Genomic DNA, 9,056 nt, shown 5'->3' on the forward strand with positions numbered 1-9,056 from the left:
GTGTCATGGTCCCCTGGAGGTTTTTGTCTAGTTCCCGGTTTGTCCCTGGGACGTCACCTGATGGTCGCAAAGAAACGTTCTCCCCCCTAAAAAAAAAATCTGCCCAGTGCACCCTAGTTTCATTACACATCACGCCTTGTTACTTTTGCCAAGCCCATCAAGGCCCTGATTGGTGAACCACTGAACCAATCACAGCTCTTTGTCTTTTGGCAATGCTAGGGACACCCACACAGTGCTTTTAAAATACAGTGTTTTCAACTTACATATTTGACACACAATACTTACATTGTGTATGTTTATTCATACAGTATTTATTATTGAACATGTCCGCACATGGGATTTGAACTCACAACCTCTTGGTTCATGGCATTCTGATCTTCCTGCTACGTCACCATGTCTGTTTCAATGACTGATTTCAAAGTAAATCTCAGCTCTGTTAAAAATACACAGAAGAAAATGTATTATATTTATCATAGTGATTCAGGAGTAACATTACAACAGAATAAGATGCCCCACAAACATTAGATAACTATACCGAAATACCTCCAGGGGACCATGACACCATGTCCAAAGAACGTCCTAAAAACGTCCCCGTGACAAACCAGGAACTAGACAAAACCTCCAGGGGACCATGACACAACGTCCAAAGAAGATTCAGGGGACCTTCAGGGGCATGGCCGTGGGAAGATGTTTTGGGGTGGGGGTATATATTATTTGTTTATACATTTTCATTTATCACCCTCAGCACCCCTTCTTCCAGCAGCTATGTTCAGGGGACGTTTTTTAAAACGTCCCCGGGACAAACTGGGATCTATATAAAGGTCCCCCAGAGAACGTTCCCTTGGGACCATCATGCAACGTCCTAAGGACTAGTAAAAGGAAAGTCCTAAAAAGGTTCTGACATGGTGCCCAGTGGCGTCCTGGGAACATACAGGGAACTAGACAAAGGTCCCCCAGAGAACGTTCCCTTGGGACCATCACGCAACGTTTTTAGAACGTTTTCCGAACGTCAGTGGGATAACGTCGGACCGAAACCTTTAAGGCACCTAATGGGAACGTCACATAATGTCCTCAGGATGTCCCCTGTTTACTGGGATGGTAGTATGGGACTATTCACCACATACTGCTGTGGGACCTCTATCTGCTCTCTCCAGGGTTGAGTAAAGGCTCCAATGGTTGTGTGGAATCGATATACACGTCATTCCCCTTTGTAGGCAGCAGGAGGTTCTATGCCTGTGGAAACCATCCACTCTACTCAAGGGGTGTTCTTTGGTTCTGTGGTATCTAGCTGGTTCCCCACAGACTACAGATAGAATGGTGGTCCCGCTCTTAAATCCCTGCATTCCGTTCTCTTGTTATCTTAGAACACTTTACTTTGATTAAGTAACCCCCCAGCGTTGGAAAGAGAGCTGAAGGAGGCAGCTGAGTACTACACAAAGAGAGCTGAAGGAGGCAGCTGAGTACTATACAAAGAGACCTGAAGGAGGCAGCTGAGTACTATACAAAGAGAGCTGAAGGAGGCAGCTGAGTACTATACAAAGAGAGCTGAAGGAGGCAGCTGAGTACTATACAAAGAGACCTGAAGGAGGCAGCTGAGTACTATACAAAGAGAGCTGAAGGAGGCAGCTGAGTACTATACAAAGAGAGCTGAAGGAGGCAGCTGAGTACTATACAAAGAGAGCTGAAGGAGGCAGCTGAGTACTATACAAAGAGACCTGAAGGAGGCAGCTGAGTACTATACAAAGAGAGCTGAAGGAGGCAGCTGAGTACTATACAAAGAGAGCTGAAGGAGGCAGCTGAGTACTATACAAAGAGAGCTGAAGGAGGCAGCTGAGTACTATACAAAGAGAGCTGAAGGAGGCAGCTGAGTACTATACAAAGACAGAAGAGAGGAAAGGGTGGTGTCACAACAGAGACTTCATCACCAAGGCACCTACTTTGGAGTACGTTGTTTGTTTGTATATGTGTTGTAGTTCATACCATGTTAGCAACAAATGCCTCGTTTTCCCATCTGGCCGTGGATTTAGAGTGTTTGTGCCGCACTCTTAGCAGGGGTGTGATGTCCAGGGCCATGTTTTACCTCAGTGCATCTGCTCCTCTCTGGGCTGATTGGACCAGGAGCTCCAGCAGAGAGACGCTTCCTGCTCCTCTCTGGGCTGATTGGACCAGGAGCTCCAGCAGAGAGACACTTCCTGCTCCTCTCTGGGCTGAATGGACCAGCAGCTCCAGCAGAAGGACACTTCCTGCTCCTCTCTGGGCTGATTGAACCGGGAGCTCCAGCAGAGAGACACTTCCTGCACCTCTCTGGGCTGATTGGACCAGCAGCTCCAGCAGAGAGACACTTCCTGCTCCTCTCTGGGCTGATTGGACCAGGAGCTCTAGCAGAGAGACACCTCCTGCTCCTCTCTGGGCTGATTGGACCAGGAGCTCCAGCAGAGAGACACTTCCTGCTCCTCTCTGGGCTGATTGGACCAGGAGCTCCAGCAGAGAGACACTTCCTGCTGCTCTCTGGGCTGATTGGACCAGGAGCTCCAGCAGAGAGACACTTCCTGTTCCTCTCTGTGCTGATTGGACCAGCAGCTCCAGCAGAGAGCCACTTCCTGCTCCTCTCTGGGCTGAATGGACCAGCAGCTCCAGCAGAAGGACACTTCCTGCTCCTCTCTGGGCTGATTGGACCAGGAGCTCTAGCAGAGAGACACTTCCTGCTCCTCTCTGGGCTGATTGGCCAGGAGCTCCAGCAGAGAGACACTTCCTGCTGCTCTCTGGGCTGATTGGACCAGGAGCTCCACCAGAGAGACACTTCCTGTTCCATTGTCTGATGCTTTTTCTTCTTTCTTTCCCATGAAAAGTGAACCTACACACAAAAACATAACAGAGATGGGTTGATGATGGAGAGTGACGTGCTGTGCAGCACGTATTTGTTGCACAGGGCTAACTCTGAAAACAAGATGTAGGCTACCTTGTACTTTCCCTGTCTTTTGGATGAGTGAGTCATCTGTGGGCTGAAGCCTGAGCTGTTTTCATCTGGGCATTAATGAGGAAATGATGTACTAGTTGGTTGTCTGATATCACAGAGAGAGACACATTGACACACACACACACACACACACACACACACACACACACACACACACACACACACACACACACACACACACACACACACACACACACACACACACACACACACACACAGTGAGACAGATGTACTCTAGTCAGGCCCACTGCTGCTGCTTCCTCAGAAGGTTCTTTGTTTCTCTCTTGGTCTGGGCTGAGTGGTCATTATCGCAGGATGTTGGTTGCTTTTTCCCTGGGTGTGTGTAAGTGAAGTGTGTGAGCGTGTGCACGTGTGTGTATGTGCGTGTGTGTGTGTGTGTGTGTGTGTGTGAGAGAGTACGTGCACACAACGACACACATGCTGTATATGCAGCTCTATGTGCGCAAATGTGATTTTATAAATAATATACAATATTATATTATGCATTCATCATATGGGTTGTGCATCTGTGATGATGTAAATTTGTAAACATGTAAATATGTAAATATGTGTGCGGTGATTAAACACGTTTGTGTGTGATTTATTGTGTGTGTTTGTGCATGTAGCCTAGCCTATGTGCTTTTCTCTACACGCACACGTGTTTATGTGTGTGTGTATTTGCATGTGATTTCCCATCCGAGTGTATCATCATTCATGTTGTTTTTTAGTCTTGTCAGAGTTGATTGTCAGGAAATGTAAAGCTGTCAGCTTTCTGCCGTCGTTCCTCCAGCACTCCCCATTACTAGTGGATCACAGATGGAATTCATTTTCTCGCCTGCAGATGCATTTAGGCATTGATTAGTTTTTTTATTCCATACCCAGGCAGGGAAAGGACAGAGAAAAACTGCCTTAACAAATTACCAAATTGATGTGTAGAATATTCTAAATGATATAGCCTGTTGTTTAATAGTTTTTTTACTTCACTAATACAATAATTGTACAATACAGGCTCTGTAAGGTGCATAGCAGGGCTGTGAGTTCATGACCGCGCTCTGCTCTGGCGCTGTCTATTGCGAAGTGCAGATCTGAGAGTGCAGAGAGAGTGCAGAGAGAGGCTGGTGAAGAGGTGGTGAGTCTGTGTGTGTGTGTGTGTGTGCGTGCGTGTGTGTGTGTGTTTGTGTGTTTGTGTGCGTGCGTGTGCGTGCGTGTGCGTGCGTGTGTGTGCGTGCGTGCGTGCATGTGTGTGTGTGTGTGTGCGTGCGCGTGCGTGTGTGTGCGTGCGCGTGCGTGTGTGCGTGTGTGTGGTTAAAGACATAACGGCAGGAGCAGCTCTGTCTCTTTATCTTCACTGTTTGTTCAGAAAACTTTGAGGGAACTCTTTTAACGCCCCCAGGGGGTAAAGGTCAGAGACAAAGACACAACTTTCCTGCCTCCTTGCAGCAGAAAGCTCTTTACATGGTCCATACAGGATAAGGGGTTCCTGGAAACCCCTTTCCTCTCAGTAGACATGTGAAACGTGTGTGTACAAACACACTTACGCACATACGCACACACACAAACTGCACACTCCTCACCTGCCACTTCCACTTAAAAGGTGAAAGTTCAGGACTGTTATCTATGTTGCTGCATGAGAGGGGAGGTGTGTTGACACAGTAAACACAATGTCATCACTCAATACAGCTAAGGGCCATAGACTCATTCAGTGCAACTTTCCATCGTACATATTACTAGCTACATATTTTACACATAAAATGGAACAATATTCCTGGGCTCAATAGCTTGTCAATATTTGTTTTTCAGTCAGTGCATCTGTGGTGGAGTTGGATGCTTCCCAGCTGTTCAATCTGTACAGTAAGCTTGGGTCTATTCTGTAAACAATCTGCTCTCTAAAATAATCATTATTTTTTATGCAAGTCAGTTAAGAACAAATTCTTATTTACAATGACGGCCTACACCGGCCAAACCCGGACGACGCTGGGCCAATTGTGCGCCGCCCTATGGGACTCCCAATCACGGCCCGGTTGTGATACAGCCTGGAATCGAACCAGGGGGTCTGTAGTGACGCCTCAAGCACTGAGATGCAGTGCCTTAGACACCTGCGTCACTCGGGAGCCGTGGATCTCTCTCTATCTTGGCTGCAATCCCTGTGTGTGATATGGGGAAGTGATTCAAGGTGTAGATATACAGTATGTCATTCTAAACTCCTGGATTGATTCCTGAATGTTTAAAACCAGTTGAAATGGGCCAGTCGTAGATGAGTGAGGGGGAGCAGTGAACATTCATTTAACTGTCTCTTCCTCTTAAGATATCCATAAAGAACCTTAACACTAGAGAACAGAAATGCCTGCCCCTTGCTAAACGTGTTCTCTTCCTGAATGACAATAACCCTCATCATCCATATTCCCTTCATTCTCCTTCCCACACCTCTCTGTTTGTTGTTTAAATGGCAAAGAGAAAATTGGCCACTTTGGTCGCTCCAAAACTCCTGCAGCTGCCGGTAATCGCCTTGTGTGTGTCAGCGGTAATGTGCAGTTACCACGGTAGGGGTGTACAGAGCGGGGGCGGGGAGAGCGGGTCACGAGGAGCAGCGCAGAAAGCACCATTAAGAGAAAATGATAGCCCTGTCCCTGAAACTCCATTACACACCAAACACTTAAAAGAGTGGACTGGCTTCATTACAGGCCACCATGAATTATTCAACACCTTCTCTTTCCTCTCGCTTTCCAGGCCTTCTGTTTAAACTGGAGAACAGCCAGGAGTGAGGGAAGGAGGGAGAGAGGAGGAAAGGCCCCAGGGCCAAGACTGTATGCCCGGGGTCTGACAGACATGAAGGAAAAGAAGGAGAGTGTCTGGCTAGAGAGCGAGAGAGAAAGAGAGACACAGAGAGAGAGACACAGAGAGAGAGACACAGAGAGAGACACAGAGAGAGAGAGAGAGAGAGAGAGAGAGAGAGAGAGAGAGAGAGAGAGAGAGAGAGAGAGAGAGAGAGAGAGAGAGAGAGAAATCAGTTATAGAACCCATTGCCCTTTATGGTTGTGAGGCCTGGGGTCCGCTCACTAACCAAGAATTCACAAAATGGTACAAACACAAAATTGAGACTCTGCATGCAGAATTCTGCAAAAATATCCTCTGTGTACAACATAAAACACCAAATAATATACTCACTAATTATCAAAATCCAGAAAAGAGCCGTTAAATTCTACAACCACCTAAAAGGAAGCGATTCCCAAACCTTCCATAACAAAGCCACCACCTACAGAGAGATTAACCTGGAGAAGAGAGAGAGAGAGAGAGAGAGAGAGAGAGAGAGAGAGAGAGAGAGAGAGAGAGAGAGAGAGAGAGAGAGAGAGAGAGAGAGAGAGAGAGAGAGAGAGAGAGAGAGAGAGAGAGAGAGAGAGAGAGAGAGAGAGAGAGAGAGAGAGAGACTGTGACCATGGTGAGAGTGTTTACTGCCCAGGGCCTGTGGAGTGGTTTGGGCTGCTGTGGCCTGGCGCGTTCCGGAGGCTAGCCAAGGGGAGAGCGGGGCTGCAGTGTGGTGTGGGCCCGGGGTGAGGAGGGGGCTGTTGGGGAGCTTGTCACAGCATGCTGTTAGGAGTCCAGGGGCAGAGAGCCAGCCAGGCTCAGGGCACAGCATGACACAGCGTCCCGATCGGTGTTGTGACTGCTTCAATTACCCATCACCCCCTGCCACTGAGCGCTCAGAGAGAGGGATCATGACAGGGCCTGATGGTGGTCGTCAGTGGTTCACGACAGGGCCTGATGGCGGTCGTCAGTGGTTCACAACAGGGCCTGATGGCGGTCTTCAGTGGTTCACGACAGGGCCTGATGGCGGTCGTCAGTGGTTCACGACAGGGCCTGATGACTGTCGTCAGTGGTTCACGACAGGGCCTGATGGCGGTCGTCAGTGGTTCACGACAGGGCCTGATGACTGTCGTCAGTGGTTCACGACAGCGCCTGATGGCGGTCGTCTGTGGTTCACGACAGGGCCTGATGGCGGTCTTCAGTGGTTCACGACAGGGCCTGATGGCAGTCATCAGTGGTTCACGACGGGTCCTGATGGCTGTCGTCAGTGGTTCACGACAGGGCCTGATGTTGGTCTTCAGTGGTTCACGCCAGGGCCTGATGTTGGTCTTCAGTGGTTCACGACAGGGCCTGATGGCAGTCATCAGTGGTTCACGACGGGTCCTGATGGCTGTCGTCAGTGGTTCACGCCAGGGCCTGATGTTGGTCTTCAGTGGTTCACGACAGGGCCTGATGGCGGTCGTCAGTGGTTCACGACAGGGCCTGATGTTGGTCTTCAGTGGTTCACGCCAGGGCCTGATGTTGGTCTTAAGTGGTTCACATCAGGGCCTGATGGCGGTCATCAGTGGTTTTAACGACAGGGCCTGATGGCTGTCATCAGTGGTTCACGACAGGGCCTGATGTCGGTCGTCAGTGGTTCACGACAGGGCCTGATGTCGGTCGTAGCCATTATCTCTCTACAGACAGAATGGATGGAAGAACAGCAGAGCGCTGTGTTGTTAGAGGAACGGCTACCACATATCATGCCTTTATTAATGTAGGGTAGATACTAATGCATGCCTTCCTTATCCTGCTTTAAGAGATATCCTTTCATGAGAATGGGTGGAGGAGGACTGAGATTAAGAGATGGTAGCATTAGTCAGCTAGACTAGGTTTATTTGGTTTCTACGGATACCACCCATACATCTCACCCCTTCCTTACCCACTTACTACATGTTTACATTTTAGTCATTTAAAAGACGCTGTTATCCAGAGAGACTTACAGTAATGAGTGCATACGTTTCATACTTCTTAAAAATCTCCAAACCATCCTATATCATAATCACATTTGCAAACAGATGCCTTTCTCTCCCCCCCCTATCACCATAGATACCCCCACCCTCTATCACCATGGATACCTCCACCCTCTATCACCATGGATACCCCCACACTCTATCACCATGGATACCCCCACACTCTATCACCATGGATACCTCCACCCTCTATCACCATGAATACCTCCACCCTCTATCATCCCCACCCTCTATCACCATGGATACCCCCACACTCTATCACCATGGATACCCCCACCCTCTATCACCATGGATACCTCCACACTCTATCACCATGGATACCCCCACACTCTATCACCATGGATACCCCCAAACTCTATCACAATGGATACCTCCACCCTCTATCATCCCCACCCTCTATCACCATGGATACCCCCACCCTCTATCACCATGGATACCCCCACACTCTATCACCATGGATACCCCCAAACTCTATCACAATGGATACCTCCACCCTCTATCATTCCCACCCTCTATCACCATGGATACTCCCACACTCTATCACCATGGATTCCCCCACACTATATCACCATGGATACCCCCACATCCTTTCACATCACCCCCACCCTCCATCACCATGGATAACCCACCCACTATCACCATGGATACCCCACCTCCTATCACCATGGATACCCCTACTCTCTATCACATCACCCCCACCCTCTATCACTATGGTTACCCCAATCATCTATCACCATGGATACCTCCACCCTCTATCACATCACCCTCAACCTCTATCACCATGGATACCCCCACACCCTATCACCATGGATACCCCCACCCTCTATCACCATCACCCCCACGCTCTATCACCATGGAAACCCCCACCCTCTATCACCATGGATACCCCCACCCTCTTTCACCATCACCCCACACTCTATCACCATGGATACCCCCACCCTCTATCACCATCACCCCAACCCTCTATCACCATGGATACCACAACCCTCTATCACCATCACCCCCACCCTCTATCACCATGGATACCCCCACCTTCTATCACCATGGATACCCCCACCTTCTATCACCATGGGTACCCCCACCCTCTATCACCAGAAAGAGAGAGAGAAAGAGAGAGAGTGAGAGAGAGAGCGAGAGAGAAAGAGAGAGAGAGAGAAAGAGAGAGAGCGAGAGAGAGAGAGAGAGACAGAGAGAGTGTGTGTGTGAGAGAGAGAGAGAGAGAGAGAGAGAGACAGAGACAGAGAGAGTGTGAGAGAGAGAGAGAG

This window comes from Coregonus clupeaformis, chromosome 30, assembly GCF_020615455.1.
Source record: "Coregonus clupeaformis isolate EN_2021a chromosome 30, ASM2061545v1, whole genome shotgun sequence".
Taxonomy (NCBI): Eukaryota; Metazoa; Chordata; class Actinopteri; order Salmoniformes; family Salmonidae; genus Coregonus; species Coregonus clupeaformis.